Source organism: Engystomops pustulosus, chromosome 7, assembly GCF_040894005.1.
Source record: "Engystomops pustulosus chromosome 7, aEngPut4.maternal, whole genome shotgun sequence".
NCBI lineage: Eukaryota > Metazoa > Chordata > Amphibia > Anura > Leptodactylidae > Engystomops > Engystomops pustulosus.
The window spans coordinates 106290163-106308131 of record NC_092417.1 but is presented as its reverse complement, the minus strand read 5'-3'; positions in this window follow the sequence as shown (position 1 = coordinate 106308131).

Here is a 17969-nt window from a genome sequence, read left to right as displayed (position 1 = left end):
ATGAGAATTTCCTGTGACCAGTCTGTATTGTATCCCAAAGTCCCATATGTCTGTCATTCCTTATTTAACCATATCATATCTCCCGTCTTTTTGGACCCTGAATATGTAATATAGCAGGGTACAAAATACACCACTAATGATACAAAAACAGAATTAAATAAAGGAAGGATTTCATACTCAATGAAACAGACACATGTTCAATAGGAGACTGAATATCTCACTAACCTAAACAACCAGACTAAAACATAATTGATGATAATATTTGTTTCTGGCCTTGTAAATCAATATAAGAAGCAATTTGAATAGCTCAGGTAATAAATAAGCAAAAAGTGGTATATGAACAAATATAAAGTAAACATTGAGTGAAGATGCATAGAGAAATCATTCTTCCACAATAGTCTCAGACAGACTCTTTGTTGCTATTACTTTATGATCCACACACAAGTAAACTTCGCACCTGTTGTAGACAACAAATAAGAAATTCAAATCACTGTATGTGACAGCTGTCTGACAGCACAAGTGAAACAAATGACACCAAAAAGGGTAGTACAAAATACATTTCACATAAATAGACAATGGGCCCACAAGACACTTATGACAAATTTCTCACTGGAGCTCCAACTACAACTGCGCAGAGCTGACACGGAGAACAGTTAGTTGTAGATCACATATAAACAAATAAAACAAAGACATTGCCAAGATCTTAATTGCAAATGTATTCAATCTTATAATTTACCTTATACATTGGATGCCTGGGCAGGCCTTTACCCAAAAACCATAAGTAATACAATACCTAACATGTGCAATAATACATTATCTTTACACTGAAGTGACATTTAAACAGACACCAAAAATGTGACATAACCTATTCTTAGCCCCAAATGGTCATATATGTCACTTTGCTCCTGTCAATCAATTGGCATGGTTTTTTTCCAACATTCCACAGCATGCACATAACTCCAGAAGCAATGGCATGCACCTAAAAATAGGAACGTCAATTTTTACATCCACAAAAATGCACATGCACAATTACACAAAAACAGACAAAATGCACACAGAATGCAAAATTTAACTGAGCTCATTTATTGTCACGTGACCTGGTACCAATTAACCAATTTGAAGGATACCTGTTAGATTTTACATTAAACATTTTACATTATGACAATACAAATAGACAGTTCTCTCTTTTTACTCACATTACCTGGAAAAAAAAACATAAAAACATGTTAATTCACTCATACTATTTCCATATAAGGCACAATTCTTAAAGTTGTTAAAAGTTACTGTTAGTTCATTATGTCTAGCTCTCCAAATCACATCACTTAAATCTCTAGCTCCCAGGGGCCGCCTCTTTTAAACACCATAATTCTAAATGGACTCAGCCCATGGTATCTGAACCCATTCTCTAACTCCCTTCTCCCCATTGTTCAGTAACTATTTCTGCTGCCGTAGCTCCCCACCCTCTGTGGTCATCTCTGCATTAGCTCTAGACCCCGATATTCCCATACTACCAGTCCGCACCTTACCTTCAGGTGCAACTACTTAAACAAAAGAGGCTGATCAAACCCCCATATCGGCAGTCTTCCCACTATCCGACACCTAGAAATCAGTAATCCTAATTTCCACTGGATCAAGTGTCTAGCATCAACTTGTATACCGCAGCTGGTTAAACTACCACCAGAATCTGCTAGGCTCCATGCAGAAGGCCTTAAACAACATCAATGAGTTACTTATCATATGCAGGAGCACTCAAAACAATCTATCCTATGTTACACTGGCCCTTGGAGCATTGCCTAGCTCGTACTCCAGTACTTCTTAACAACCTGCATCACTTTCACAATTTCACACAAAGTCTATCTTTCCCCCGGCTGGGCGAGCCTCACATGGGTCACAGTCCAGATACCGCGAGGGAACTAACCCGACTCATGGGGCAGGAAACCTGTGTCTTTTCCCTTTACTCTCAACACAGGGGAAGAGAGACTATCAACAGGTTTCTGTCACTTCTACAAGGATCAACTTGCCTTCTGATCTCAACACACATGAAAAGTCACTAGACTCACTGCGCCCGAACATACTGCATGGAAGTGAGTAAAGAATCTTTTCAGGGGTGTGTTTCTTGAGATCACAATTCAAGCGCTCCCTTATCTCAATCACACGTCACTCACTCACTCACTCATGTAGTCAGCTTTCTTATTCTAACAACAATTAAACATACACAACTGTACATATGCACAACCCACAGAAAACTATACTGCCTACTTAACACCGAGAAAACAACACCTGGACAGAAGCCAATACAATTTTGTCAATTGTCTTACTCACCAGTCCAATGGTGTGATTCCCTGTTGTCCTGTTAGCCACTGCCCGCCATGAATTATTTCTTTTGGTTCCTTCCATAATCGCGGACGATAGCCCCCAAGTAATGTCGCTGCAGCGGCTTACAGCAAGTTATCTATGGGTGTGAGAGAGTGAGACAGACAGACTGACAGACATACAGAGAGAACCGAGTCATCCCCCCATGGGTGATGGTGGGGGTAGGGAGTAGGGACAGAGACACAAGTGACACGTCTTGCTTAGTGCTCCATCCTCCTTCCACCCCCCCAGAGCATTCAAATAAACTTTATTATATATAGTGAAATCCTGGGACTGCCCCTCACAATCTACATAGACATGTGACTGATGACAAGAGAACACATAATGCCATATATGTCCTTTACATAAAGCTGATGATAAAGCTAGAATGTGCAACTAAATATAAAAATAGTCTTTAGCGAGGGGGGTAGTTTTGCAGAGTCCAGCTACAGCTGTCATTCACAGAGCTGTACAATGTCTATTCTTGTCAAAGGTCAACGACCTAGGACAGCCTTCACAAGGCAATAATTGTGTTCACATAAACTTAATACATTATTATTTTATTTGCATTCACATACTCGAGTATAAGCCGAGTTTTTCAGCACAAAAAATGTGCTGAAAAACCCTAACTCGGTTTATACTCGAGTCAAGGAGAAAAACAAAAAGTGAACTCAACTTCCGACGTTCCCTGGCATCCATCGCAGCTCCGACATTGGGTCCCAGTCTGTCACAGTCTACGTGACGTCAGCCGCGCGCTGATGCTTTAATGTGTGTGCCGGCATCGGCACACACTATGATGTCAGCTTGCGGCTGATGTCATTGTGCCTCCGAAGGACCAGGAGTCGATATCGTAGCCGCAATGGATGCCGGGGAGCATCGGAAAGTGAGTTCACTTTTTCTTTATTTTTTCCTACACACAGGGGCTGGCAGGCTATATACTCAAGGGTGCAGGCAAGCCATATACTCGTAGGGGCAGGTAGACAGGCTAAATACTGGTGGGGGCAGGCGGGCTATATACTCGAGGTGGCAGGCAGGCTCTATACTCGTGGGGGCAGGAAGTCAGGCTAAATACTTGATGTGGTTGGCAGGCTAAATACTCGAGTGGGCTGTCAGACTATATACTTGAGGGGGCTGGCAGGCTTTATACTCGGGGGCTGTGACCAATGGATTTCCCACCCTCAGCTTATACTCGAGTCAATAGGTTTTTTTGTGTTAAAATTAGGTGTCTGCGGCTGCATTACCTTGGGTGGGAAATGCAGCCGCTACTCTCTAATAAAATGTCCTGTAGTCTCCCGTCATCAATAAAATGTCCAGTAGTTTCCCCTCATCAATAAAATGTCCAGTAGTATCCCCCATTAAGAATGAAATGTCCACAGCAGCTCCTGCAATTAATAAAATGTCCAACAGAGTGCCCCTATCATTAAAATGTCCATTAGAGAGCCCTTGTTAATATAATGTCCAGCAGAGTGTCCCCATTAATATAATGTCCAGCAGAGTGCCCCCATTAATATAATGTTTAGCAGAGTGTCTCCACTGGTGTAATGTCCAGTAGAGTGCCCCCATTAGTATAATGCCCAGCAGAGTACCCTATTAATAAAATGCCCAGCAGATTGCCCCCGTGAGTTTAATATCCAGCAGAGTGCCCCTGTTAGCTTATTGCTAAACAGAAGAGAAACTAAGAGTTTGATATTTTCTTCCATTTTATTTCACAGCAGCAGATGGAAAAGGGTTAAAGTGCTATTTAAAGTATTTTGTGCAGCTAATGCAGCCATACTTTATCAGTTACAGGGTAATATGCAGATAACAAAAAGTTATTTATTCCAGGTACTGTACATGACAGCTGGAAATGTGCCTCTATAATCGCTGATTTTTGCAAGACTGCAGATCCTTGGCCTAATCAGACATGTCAATGCATCTGGAACTAAACAATCAGACTGCAGAGCAAAGTGCCTTACATAAAATCCATACAGCTCTAACCTTATGTTTTATACATTGCAGCAATGTAATAGAGTCTATACATTTTCTATTAAAGGAGTATTCCACTAAAAGTAACGATGACGCTTCTAAGATTTTTCTTGTGTCAGTATTTCAATTGGACAGTTGTGTGATAAGGAATATGACAGTCAGTTAGTTAAGCTTTTGCTACATTGCTGTACTTACAGCCTATCTAAAAATATATAGAAACACATTCTACTAATAATTAAGATACTTTCAACCATAATTTTGAGAGATCAGTCATGTCTAATTAATCTGATGCACATGTATGAGGAGGTAAGTCCCAGACTGCATGTAATATCTGTGCCAGTTCAGGTTTTATCACCATCCTCTGTCCATAATATGTGACTGAGAATGCTCAGAAGAGTGTGATTTTATTCTTATGTTCCATTCTGTCCTTACTAGTAGAGATGAGTGGGTTGTTTAAAATTCAGGGTCGACGGTTTTGTCTGAATTTTGCAACATTTTCGGGTAAATGGGGCTAGCAAAGGCTAGAGGGTTTAAAATGGAGGGAATAACAGGGCAGTTGCCCTACTCACGATGGGCTACTGAAAGTAGTTGAAATAATAACATATAACAAAATAAAGAAATAGTAACAAATTGAAATTAAAAATGATCTCACTGGAGCTCCAAGTGTTCAGCCCCTGTTATTCTCTCTGCAGTAAAAGAAGAAACAATGGAAAAGCCACACAGCCTTTAAGGGGTATTCTGGCTACAACAAGTGCAATCTATTTTGTGGTAATAAACTACATAATACAATGTCATTAAAAGTTTCCAAGCATTTTCTTGTAAAAATGATACCTTTGTGGAACACATTGGACAATGTTTTCTCCCAGTTTTCCACAGTTACAACCTTTCTCTGGTTGTACAGATGCACTGAGCATCTTCCCAGTCTGACCTGAATCTCCTTCCATGACACAACAGTCAGCCAGAGCAAGAGAGGACATGGTACTTGTGAGCGCTGTACTGTGCTTACCACAAACATGTAGTCTGCAGGTTTATGCATTTACCTAGCTATGATCTACAAGAACACATGAGTGTTTTCAAAAGATGGCAAGCAACCAAAATACCCCTTTAATCTAAATGTGGTTAAAGGCACTTTAAGCATTCAGACCTAGTGATTCACAGTTGAAGTAATCTTCTGGGGATGCAGAAGTTAATATTTTTAATATAAAGTTCTGGGAATGCAGAATTGAAAAATTTGAATTTGAAGTTCCGGGAATAGAAAATCAAAACATTTTAAATTTTTAATTCTAGGAATGCAGAATTAAAAAATGTTTAATTTGAAGTTCTGGGAATGTGAAATTTAAATATTTCAAGGGGATGTGGAACCTATTTAGACACTGACAAAACCAAGTTGCATGGGATCTATGCTTTGTCCCTCTTAATAAATGTTAGGATGTCCATTTTGGCTGTAGGGAGGTGGATCCTCTTGTCAGTGATGACACCACCAGTGGCGCCAAACAGCACTCTGACAGCACACTAGATTTAGGGCAGGGCAGCACCTTCTAGGCATATACAGCACTTCTGGCAATTTGTTACATTTTCCCACCCAGAAATTGAACAGGGAGGACAGATCCTTCAGTGCCTGGAGAAGTGTGGACAGATAATCTTCCACCATGTGAGTTCCGTTCAGTCTTCTGGTATTACCTGCCCCATTTGCTGGTGGTGGAGGTTATGGAGAAGTCAACATGGCATCATGTTCAAGTATTGAAATCAAGGATGCTACGATTTTCTTGTAGTGTGTATCCTTCAGGTTGCCCACCCAGTATTCTGCACCATTAAGTTTCTGGACAAGTAAGGTGTCAATATGCAGGCACATGTAGTGTCTGCATATACCGGGTGGGTATATCTCTCTCCAGCCACGCTGCATCTCTCCAGCCACGCTTCAGTGATGTTTTGAGATGCTCTGGGTTTACCCAACAACTCCTCCTACTGCTCCAAAACGGTTCCCTGGCTGTAGCAGACTGGTATTGAAACCCAACCTCCAATGCTTGTGTAGAAGGGTCTGGCACCTGTTTCTCCTTTCATCATTACATCCTCCATCATGGCCTGAAAAGCTTTTTAACCCCTTAAGGACCAGGCCCTTTTTCGTTTTTGCGGTTTTATTTTTCACTCCCCACCTTCAAAAATCTATAACTTTTTTATTTTTCCATGTACAGAGCTGTGTGATGGCTTATTTTCTGCGTAACAAATTGCACTTCGTAGTGATGGTATTAAATATTCCATGCCGTGTACTGGGAAGCGGGAAAAAAATTCTAAATGCAGTGAAAATGATGAAAAAACACATTTGCGCCATTTCTTGTGGGCTTGGTTTTTACAGCTTTCACTGTGCACCCCAAATGACATGTCTATTTCATTCATTGGGTCAATACGATCACGGGGATACCAAATTTGTATAGGTTTTATAATGTTTTCATACATTAACAAAAATTAAAACCTCCTGTACAGAAAAAAAATTCTTCATTTTGCCGTGTTCTTGCGCTAATAACTTTTTCATACTTTAGTGTATGGAGCTGTGGGTGGTGTCATTTTTTGCGACTTCTGATGACGTTTTCAATGCTTCTATTTTTAGGACTGTTCGACATTTTGATCACTTTTTATAGAATTTTTTCTATTTTTCAAAATGGCAAAAAAATGCCATTTGCGACTACGGGCGCTATTTTCCGCTACGGGGTTTAACGCAGTGAAAAACGGTTATTATATTTTGATAGATCGGGCATTTTCGGACACGGTGATACCTATTGTGTTTATGATTTTTACTGTTTATTTATATTTATATCAGTTCTAGGGAAAGGGGGGTGATTTGAATTTTTATGTTTTTTTAATATAATTTTTTTTTTTTACTTTTTTTTATTTATTTTTTTTACTATTTTACAGACTCCCTAGGGTACTTTAACCCTAGGTTGTCTGATTGATCCTACCATATACTGCCATACTACAGTATGGCAGTATATGGGGATTTTGCATACCATCTATTATAATGTGCAGATCGCACATTATAATAGATACCCTCGATCATGACAGCCTGGGATCTTTGTGTGATCCCAGGCTGTCATGGCAACGGATCGCCGCTCCCCGGTGACGTCACGGGGAGTGATGATCGGAGCCAAGATGGCGGCGCCCATGCGCCGCCGGCTCTTTAATGCCGCCGGCAGCTTTGCCGGCGGCAATCAAAGGGTTAACACCCGCGATCGGTGCTAGCACCGATCGCGGGTGTTAGCGACGGGCGTTTGCTTCATTATGAAGCTAATGCCCGGTGAGTATGAAGAGGGCTCAGCCTGTGAGCCCTCTTCATACTCCCCCATGCGCAGTAAGACGTAAGGGTACGTCTTATTGCGCTATGGGGTTAAAGCAGATTAAAGACGAGGATGGTAGAGCTGATGGTGGTGTCATTGGCACTGACAATATTGGTGCATATTGGAAGCAGTGCAGCCCTGGAACAGATGTCCCTCATGGAGGCTAAGTCGTTGGTAGTGAAATAAGAAAATACCATATGTATTATACAGTATGTGGGTATAGGAATGTAGTCATTCTAAAGTTTTTTGTTTTTTTTTTAAACCCTTTTTATTGGAAATTTTTCACATTAAATTGGCACAAGGAGCCAAACACCTTTGACACGCAGGTCAGACTTAAATGAGACTGACGGACATATATGACAATGTATCTGTGATTACAATCCACTCATATTGACATTAATTACTGACCGTCCTTCCCTAATAATGCAATCACCCCCTCTGTTCCCTCTGTTTGGAACTGGGGTGTTCAGTGAGCTCAAATTTCGTCTTGAGCTTTATAAGCTCCTCAGCATTCCATTACTGCGTTTCATTTATTTCCCAAAAACAAGAAAAAAACTTTTAACAAAGAAAGAACTTGAAACACAAACCTTGAAATACTCTAAGGTCTCTTATTATATCCATACTTAATACATTACTCTTTGTAGTATGAACTATTTATCCATAGATCCCATTGGAGTTTGAAGTTGTTGTACCTGTTCATTTGAAGGGAGATAGACTTCTCATATTGGCAGGTTTGGTTTATTTGTGAGATAACCTCTCCCATTTCGGGTATTGTCGTTTCCTTCCAGTGTCTGGTGATGACTAGAGATGAGCGAGCACTAAAATGCAAACATCTGCAATCTATTCTTCACTGTTCCGCGCGTATATTATCTCCCGACAAGTTAACAGATGTGAAGAATAGTGAAGAATAGAATAAAAACAGTGAACACAGGATCATTTAAGTGAAAAACGCAGTGAAAAACACAGTGAAGAATAGATTACAGATGTTCGGCACATCTGCTTACTTGTCGGGGTGATACGCTGTCACGGGATCCGCTCCTCTTCTTCCACTGAAGTCTCCCCGTGCTGCCCGATGTCTCCCCATGCTGCCCGATGTCTCCCCCGTGCTGCCCGATGTCTCCCCGTGCTGCCCGATGTCTCCCCGTGCTGCCCGATGTCTCCCCCGTGCTGCCGGATGTCTCCCCCGTGCTGCCCGATGTCTCCCCGTGCTGCCCGATGTCTCCCCCGTGTTGCCCGATGTCTCCCCCGTGCTGCCCAATGTCTCCCCCGTGCTGCCCGATGTCTCCCTCGTGCTGCCCGATGTCTGCCCCGTGCTGCCCGATGTCTCCCCCGTGCTGCCCGATGTCTCCCCCGTGCTGCCCGATGTCTCCCCCGTGCTGCCCGATGTCTCCCCGCTGCCCGATGTCTCCCCCTTGCTGCCCGATGTCTCCCCCATGCTGCCTGATGTCTCCCCGCTGCCCGATGTCTCCCCCGTGCTGCCCGATGTCTCCCCGCTGCCCGATGTCTCCCCCTTGCTGCCCGATGTCTCCCCCGTGCTGCCCGATGTCTCCCCGTGCTGCTTGATGTCTCCCTGCTGCTTGATGTCTCCCCCGTGCTGCCTGATGTCTCCCCTGTGCTGCCTGATGTCTCCCCGCTGCCCGATGTCTCCCCCATGCTGCCTGATGTCTCCCCGCTGCCCGATGTCTCCCCCGTGCTGCCTGATGTCTCCCCGCTGCCCGATGTCTCCCCCGTGCTGCCCGATGTCTCCCCGTGCTGCTTGATGTCTCCCTGCTGCTTGATGTCTCCCTGCTGCCGTTCCGCGCGTATCTTCCGACAAGTAAGCAGATGTGCCGAACATCTGTATTCTATTCTTCACTGTGTTTTTCACTGTGTTTTTCACTTAAATGATCCTGTGTTCACTGTGTTCACTGTTTTTATTCTATTCTTCATTGTTCTTCACTGTGTTTTTTTAATTAAATGCTCGATCTCGAGCAGGGGAAATACTCGTCCGAGCCATGAGCCGTTTCGAGTACCTTAATACTCGAACGAGCATCAAGCTCGGACGAGTATACTCGCTCATCTCTAGTGATGACCAGTTTAGTGGATACTAGAATGAAGGCTAACAGGGCTCTAGTTTTTGATGTGTGGCCTTCTAAGTTTATCAGTAGTAGTGCTGTAGCTGGAGAGAATTCTATAGAAGGTATACCAATGTTGGAGATAATGTCATATACTTGTCTCCAAACGCTCTGAACCTTCGGACATGCCCAGAGTGTGTGCAAAAGCGTGCCTTTTTGGCCGCATTCTCTCCAACAACCTGAAGATGAAGAGGGAAACATCTTGCAGAGTCTAGATGGGGTATAGTACCATCTCATGTGTGTCTTAACTACTGCTTCCATATATGCTACGCATCTGAAAGTACTATTGGCCAGTGAAAAGGCCTTTTGCCACTGGATGGTGGTGATTTGTTGGTTCAAGTCCTTTTCCCATGCTCCCATATAAGGAAGTGTGAGCAAGGATTTTTTGTTTCCTAAGTAATTATAAAAAAACGTTATTCCTTTACTCCATCTGCCTAATGATTGCAGCTTTTTAGATATTTGTTTGTCTATCTTAGGGGTGTCTCCCATTTTATTCTGCAAAAAGTTGCACACTTTAAGGTAGTTATAAATCTCTCCTTGTGGAAGTGAGAATTCTTCTATTAGGGTGGTGAAGCGTATCATTTTCCCCTCTTTGATTAAGGTAGCCAGATTATGTATCCCCTGGGAGTACCATGTTTGTAAGTTAATATTCTGTATATTAAGATCTAGAAAGCTTATAGGTGTCAATTCCAGCGGGAGGCTTTCAGGACTCTCTCCCATGTTTCCAAGTAAGCTTTTCCATGCAAAATCTGTGGCCTGCATTGTGAGCAGGGGGGAATGGGGAGGGTTCAATTGCCATAACGCATTGATGATTCTAGCCTTAAGTGACTTCCCTTTATTGTAGTATTCCTCTATTAAACCCCATTTATTGTTGGGGTCCTCCACCCACCAGGCTCCCGATTGGTCTAGTATATCTGCTAAATAATAATCTCTAAGCTCTGGAACTCCTAAACCCCCATTATCCTTAGTTTTAATTAATGTGTTGAATGCAACCCTTGGTTTGCTTTCATTCCATGTAAATTTCCTCAGTTGTGCTCTTACTTTTTTAAAGAATATTTCTGGCAAGGGGATTGGAATGGTCCTAAAGAGGTACAGGTATTTAGGAAGTGTCATCATTTTATATGAGGCTATCCTTCCACACCATGACAAAATGGTTTTAGAAAATTCTTTAAGCTCCTTTTCTACTTGTCCTAGCAGTGGGATAAAGTTGTGTTTATATAGTTCAGATGTCGGGTAAGCTAGCTCTATTCCAAGGTATTTTACATGTTCCATCTGCCAGTCTACTGGGTGTTCTCTTTTTAATCTTTGTAGTCTCTCTCAAACCAGATTTACTGGCAGAATTTGGGATTTAGCTGTGTTAATTTTGTAAAAGGAGGCTTTACCAAATTCTGTTAGAGTCTCAAAAATTCTGGGTAAGGAGGTCTCGGGGGAAGTAGATGTTAATATAATGTCATCTGCAAACAAAGCTATTTTATGCTCCTGTTTGCCTATCCGTATTCCCTCCACTTCTGGGTGTGTTCTGATAGTTTCAACTAGTGGCTCTATTGAGAGTACAAATATTATAGGGGACAGGGGGCATCCCTGTCTTGTGCCGTTCGACAGGGTGAATTTTTGGGACAACGTCCCGTTTGTAAAAACTTTTGCAGATGGACAGGAGTATAATGCCTTTATAGCCATGAATATATGGCCAGTGATGCCAAATTTCTGCAGTGTCATAAAAATATAATCCCAATTCACCCTGTCGAAAGCCTTTTCGGCATCTACTGTAAGGAAAGTTGCAGGGGTGTTGCTAATTTCACAGTGCTGGAGCAGGTCAATCAACTTCCTCGTGTTGTCCGAGGCCTGTCTTCCTGGGGTAAAGCCCGATTGGTCAAAGCCGATGAGTGATGGGAGAACAGTCTTCAACCTATTAGCCAGTATTTTGGCCATCTGGTCCTGGGGCTTTGTTAGATGGGGAGTCTTTAATAGTTTTTAGGATCTCTTTTCCTGTAATCGGGGTATTTAATTCTTCTAGTTGCTTTTCTGTCACCTTAGGGAGGCGGATTTTGTCTAGAAATGTGTTAATAGTATACGGAGTGGGTATAGAGGTTGCCTTATCCTTTCCCAGATTGTATAAATCAGCATAATATGACATAAATGCATTTGCTATTTCTCTTGGTGAAGTAATTTTTTCTCCTGAGTATGGGTGGAATAAATAGGGGATTTTAGATTTGATAGCCCTACGCTTCAATTTATTTGCTAGCAGTGATCCTGCTTTCTGGTCCTGAGAGTACCACTTGGTTTTAAGTGTTTGCATGGCCCGTGCATATCTGTGGAGGAGAAGGTTGCGCAGGTGATCCCTTTCAGTTTTTAAGGATTCTATGTGTAGATGTGAGGTCTCTTTTTTGTTCTTTTGCTCTAGTTTTTGTATTTTAAATAAGGAGGAGTTGATTTCTCTTTCTCTATCTTTCCTGATTTTACTACACAGCTTCACCATGTCGTCTTTTATATATCCCTTATGAGTTATCCAGACTGAGAAGATGTCAGCTTCCCCGTTGTCGTTAAACTGGAGAAACTCTCTGAGAGCTAGCTCTATTTTGGCAGAATGGGTAGGGTGAGCTAAGGTCGCCATATCTGCCTTCCATACGAAGTCATTGTGTTCAGAGAAGCTAACTGATATTGTCGCCTTCACCGGTGCATGGTCAGACCATTTTATCGTCCCTATTGAAGAGTCCACAACCCTGTCTATCGTTAGTTTGTCTACCATTATCATGTCTATTTGGGAGTATATCCTGTGTCTATGGGAAAAAAAGGTGAAGTCCTTCTCTGTTGAGTGTTGAATTCGCCAAATGTCATACAGGGAGTTTTCCCATAGAAATTTGTTTAATGTGGCTGATACATGTACGGATTTTGAGGTGGTGTCTTCTGAATGGTGATTTATAGCATTAAAGTCCCCACACATCAGAAGGGACCCTTTCCTGACCCTCTCCACCTTCTTCAATAGTTTCTTGAGAAAGGATTTTTGTCCCTTGTTGGGGGAGTATGTTTTATTATTGATTTCGCCCACTATGACTATGTAACGGCTTTCGGGGTCAACATCTACGTGGGAGATTGTCACTGCTAATGTGGACCTAAAAGCAATCATTACTCCTCTTTTTTTCTTCTGGAAGGAAGAGAGGAAGATATGTGGATATTGCGGGTGGGACATCTTAGGCGGATTAGAGGAGCCAATATGCGTCTCCTGTATGCATAAGATGTCGCATTTTTCTTTAATCGCTTCCTTCCATAAGAGAGAGCGTTTGAAAGGGCGGTTTAGCCCTTTAACATTAAGTGATAGCAATGTAACACCCATTTGTCTTATATACTTTGAAGCTCTGTAAATTGAAGTATTCTGGTTGAGCCTTAGAGAACATTATATATACTACATTTGTACATGTTAATACCACAAGCATCTTTCTAATTAGACCTATAGAGAAACAAGTAAACCAAAATATTAACCACTTCAAACAAAACATAAAAATTTTGGTACCCACGAAATTCGTAGTACTTTCAACGGGGTATTTGTCCCAGTGGAAACGTGAGATGAGGTGACCGGCCCTCGCCCGGCCTAGGATTTATGCATTAGAGCTTTGTTTATGTGCGCCCCTTTGTTCTCCAGTCAGGGTTCACGTTGAGTTGACGCGGCTGCCTCTCAGGTATTGGTCTCCCAGGGGACGATGTGTTTTCCTTGAGGATTCCCCAATTTTGCAGAACTTGCCATCCTTCTTCTACGGATTTAATTGCCGTTATAATATTTTGCCGCTTTGCTAGAATTTTAGTTGGGAACCCCCACCTGTAGGGAATTTCATTCTCTCTGAGAATTGTCGTGATCGGCTGAAACTGTCGTCTGTGCTGTAGGGTTGCTGCTGAAAGGTCTACAAAAAGCTTCACTGAATCGTATGGTGAAGGGAGGGTTTGAAGCTTCCTGGATTGAGCTAGAAGCTGATCCTTCACATGGAAGAAGGTGAATCTGGCCAAGACATCTCTTGGCACCGAGCCCGGCAGATTTGGTGGTTTCGGGACCCAGTGGGCCCTATCAATGCTTAGTTCATACTCCTCCAGTTCCGGAAGTAAAGCTTTTGTAAGTTGCTGGACATACTTTTTAAGATGGATATTTGGCACTATTTCCATGATGCCTCTAAATTTGACGTTTTTACGTCTATCTCGATCCTCCGAATCGATAATTTTTGCTTGCATAGACACCACTGTGTCTTCTAGTTTGTTATGCGAATCTACCAGCTCATTGTGGGCTGAAATGAATGCCGTCATTTTTTCCTCCGAATGTGCCACTCTTTCTCCCAATTCACTCACTGATGACTGTAGTGGCTTTACTAGAGAGGTGATATCACTTTGCAAAGAGGTGCGGGAAGCTTCTAGCATTGATTTGAGAGTGAATTCTGAGACTACTTTATCTGTAGCTTGGAATGCTGCAAAACTGTCTGCTGTGTGGTTTTCTTCATTTTCACTCCCCTCCTGCTCCTCTGTGTTATGAGGTTCTGCTTGATGTTTTGCCCTCTGTTTTGCTGGGCTACTTGTGGGGGATCTAAAATCTCCTGAGGAGTGATGTAAAGGGGAGTTAGAAGCTGACGAGCTGCCGTTGGATTGCAGCATCAGGGGGGGCATACTGCTCTCTTCCTCCCTGCAAGCTGGTGACCTTCCCTCTGGTGATCGCTCTGTCGGGGAACCCAAGCTCCATCTACCCGGCACTTCAAATGTAAAGGGTGAGTTCTTACCCCCTGTGCCCGTCTTTGCCAGCCTTGCTCCGCTTCCCGCCGACGCGCGGGCTGTCGCGCTGTATCTTTGTCCGGCGCCATCTTTGCCTCGTGTGGCGTCCGGGGGAAAATAGTGCCCGATTGGCTTGCTGGTCGGGTCTTTCGCTCCCCTTTTCCTCGGCACCGCTCCCTGAGCAGAGATTGCCGGTTTGCTGGGCATTTTTAAGCCGCTGTTTAATCCTGGCTCGGGCCGGAGCTCTCCTCTCACGCGGCCATTTTCCTCAGCGGCCAAGCCACGCCCCCCATTCTAAAGTTTTTTGACCCTTCATGACCAAAGCAGCTGTTGGCACATTACATTTTGAAGATGAATTTGTGTTTTTTTTTAATTGTTCTACCCATTTCTTCTTTACAGAACACGTAGGATTTTCTAATTACAATATGAAGTGAATACAGTATAATACTGTGGAGTATTGTTTTAAGGAAATATGGTCAAAATGTGGGGTGGGTTGAAAAATCTTCCTCAGCTATTCCATAAAATTGTTTTAGTGTATTAATTTACCCTAAAAATCATCCTGCCATCAGGAAGGCAATTCTGGGATCATGATATGGCCAATAGCCTCTTGCAAGTTGATTCAACCCCTTAACAACCTGGCCCTTTATTGTTTTTTCATTTCAATTTTTCACTCCCCACCTTCAAAAATCTCTAACTTTTTTATTTTGAAACATAAAGAGCTCTGTGAGCTTGTTGTCTGTGTAACAAATTGCACTTCATAGTGATGGTATTTAATATTTCATGCCGTGTACTGGGAAGCAGGAAAAAAATTCCAAATGCAGTGAAAATGAAGAAAAAGCGCATTTGCGTCTTTTCCTGTGGGCTTGGATTTTACGGCTTTCACTGTGCGCCCCAAATGACATGTCTACTTTATTCTTTGGGTAGGTAAGATTATGGGGATGCCAAATTTGTATAGGTTATATAATGTTTTCATAAATTTACAAAAATTAAAACCTCCTGTATTAAAATATCTATTTTTAGATATCTAGTTTTCAATTATATCATTTTTAGGACTGTACGACCTTTTGATCCCCATTTATAGATTTTTTTTATAAGTGCCATTTTCAACTTTCGGCGCTATTTTGCATTAGGAGGTCAAATGCAGGGGAAAAACCATATTATATTTTGATAGATCAGGCATTTTTGGATGTGTGGGATAACTAATGTGTTTATGATTTACTGTTTATTTATATTTATATAAGTTCTCGGGAAAGGGGGTGATTTGAATATTTAGGTTTTTTTTAATATTATTATTATTTTTTTACTTTTTATTATTTTTATTATTTTTCAGGTACTTTAACCCTAGGTTGTCTGATCAATCCTATCATATACTGCCATACTACAGTAGGAGGAAGAGGAAAAATTATTTTCAGTGGTGCCGCACCCTTAATATGTGCACATACATGTATGAAGGAAGCTGTGGTGAAAATCTGCTGAAATCAGCAGATTGGCACCCCCAACAATCTTAAAACCCAAAAATCTTATATTGATTAACTTTAACCTGTGGGATAAAGAAGTTACCAGCTATTACAAAAGTAAAAAAAACTATAAAAACATATATGCCCATTTCATTATTCAAGGTGGGTGCTGTATTTTCTCAAGAATACTCTTATAACAAAGATTTATTTTAAAAAAATAGTAGTCTGAATAAATTGAGAATTACAATGGGTAATTTTTTTCTGAGATGTCGATCATTACTTTAATTTTAGCTGGGGCTGTCAAATTTATTTTCCTTCAAGAGGAAATTACAAGCTCAGATATGTTCATCTAGCGTTCGAGGCATTATTGCAATGCGCTAAGCTAGTCACTCTCATTGTTGTTCCCTGATTTAATATTTTATTTCTGTACTCCTTCATTGAGGATGAGCAAATCCCTAGTCATTAAAGCTCTCAAGATGTCGCTAAGTACTTTAATTTGACTAATACACCTGTCAACGGTTTTGCGGCTGTACTAACTTCAAGTTGATGTTTACTGTGTATGATTATTTATAACCACAGATGACAATCAAAGCAGGAGCTGAAAAAGCAAAGAAACCTAGTTAGATTTTTAAAACATAAATTTACAAAAGAAAAAGATTTTCAAAAGGAAGAATTTTTCTTTGTAAATAAATTCCTTTTCAGCTGATTAGAACTATGTCCTAATATTCTATTGCTCATATAGTGCAATATAAGAGAAAATGTATGAAACATACATCTCATTATTATCATTTTAATTATTCTATAATTAATGTAAATAATATGAATGCAACTCACATTTTGGTCCTTTCTCTATATAAAGGGCATAAAAATATATGTTGGTATAATTTTAAAAATCCCTGTGCTGCTGTGAAGATAAGTTTAACTCATTAATAACTTGCCCCTTTTTCATTTTTGTTTTTATTTTTTGCTCCCCACTTTTAAAAATTCATACATGTTTACATTTTCCATGTAGAAAGCTGTATGAGGACTTGCTTTCTGCATAACAAAGTGTACTTTTAAGTGATGGTATTTAATATTTAATTCCATGTACTGGGAAATGGGGAAAAGAAAGTGTGATGAAATTGCCAATATTTTATATTTGCACCATTTTCATGTGGGCTCTGTATTTACGGCTTTCACTTTTCATTCTAAATGAAAACCTTAAAACTTTTCATAAGTTTTTATTCAAATTTTGATGTTTTGGTAAAAGTGGCAGTTTGGACATTTGGGTACTATTTTCCATTCTCTGTCGGTATTAACAGGACTTTTGGGACACAGATTGTATTGCAGTATGTGGCAGTTTTTCTAGTGAACTTTCTCTCTGGAAGATGATTAAAAAACAGGTTGAATGACAGGCCTTGGATTCTAGCATAGACTCATACCTGTTAAAGGAACCAATCGTCACTCCCCAATAACCTCAATGGGACGACAATCGAATGCAAGATGCCAGGATTTGAATGTCTCTGGCAATTATGTCGTTAATCCCTGCGATCAGTGACAGCACTGAGTGTTACTGGTGAATGTTTGTTTCAATGTGTAGCAAATAAGTTCAGCTTTGCAGGCTCTATAACCTGCGTCTGGACATTGCGCTCCCCTGTGTCAACTCATTCCATGGCCCTACCTCAAGTGGTGTAGAGGGGGAAATAGTCGCAACACGCAGCTCTGCACTGGGAGTTGCATTTAGGTCATGGTTTGCATGTTGGTATTGAGTTGTACAAGCTGTGGTAAAACTCTCCTACTATTTCTATGGTATGGTGAACATCCAAAAAAAATGCTAATAATTTAAACAAGAATTGATGATTTTCTTTTCCTCCACTGTGAAACAGTTAATAAAATCTCCTCTAAAGCTATAGATGCACCAAAATGATGTATATGAAAAGTGCATCTAATCCTAATATATCTCCACATTAACATAAACATTTTATAGCCTGTATAATGTTTCTGCTCTGCAATGGCACTTCTTCCTTTCA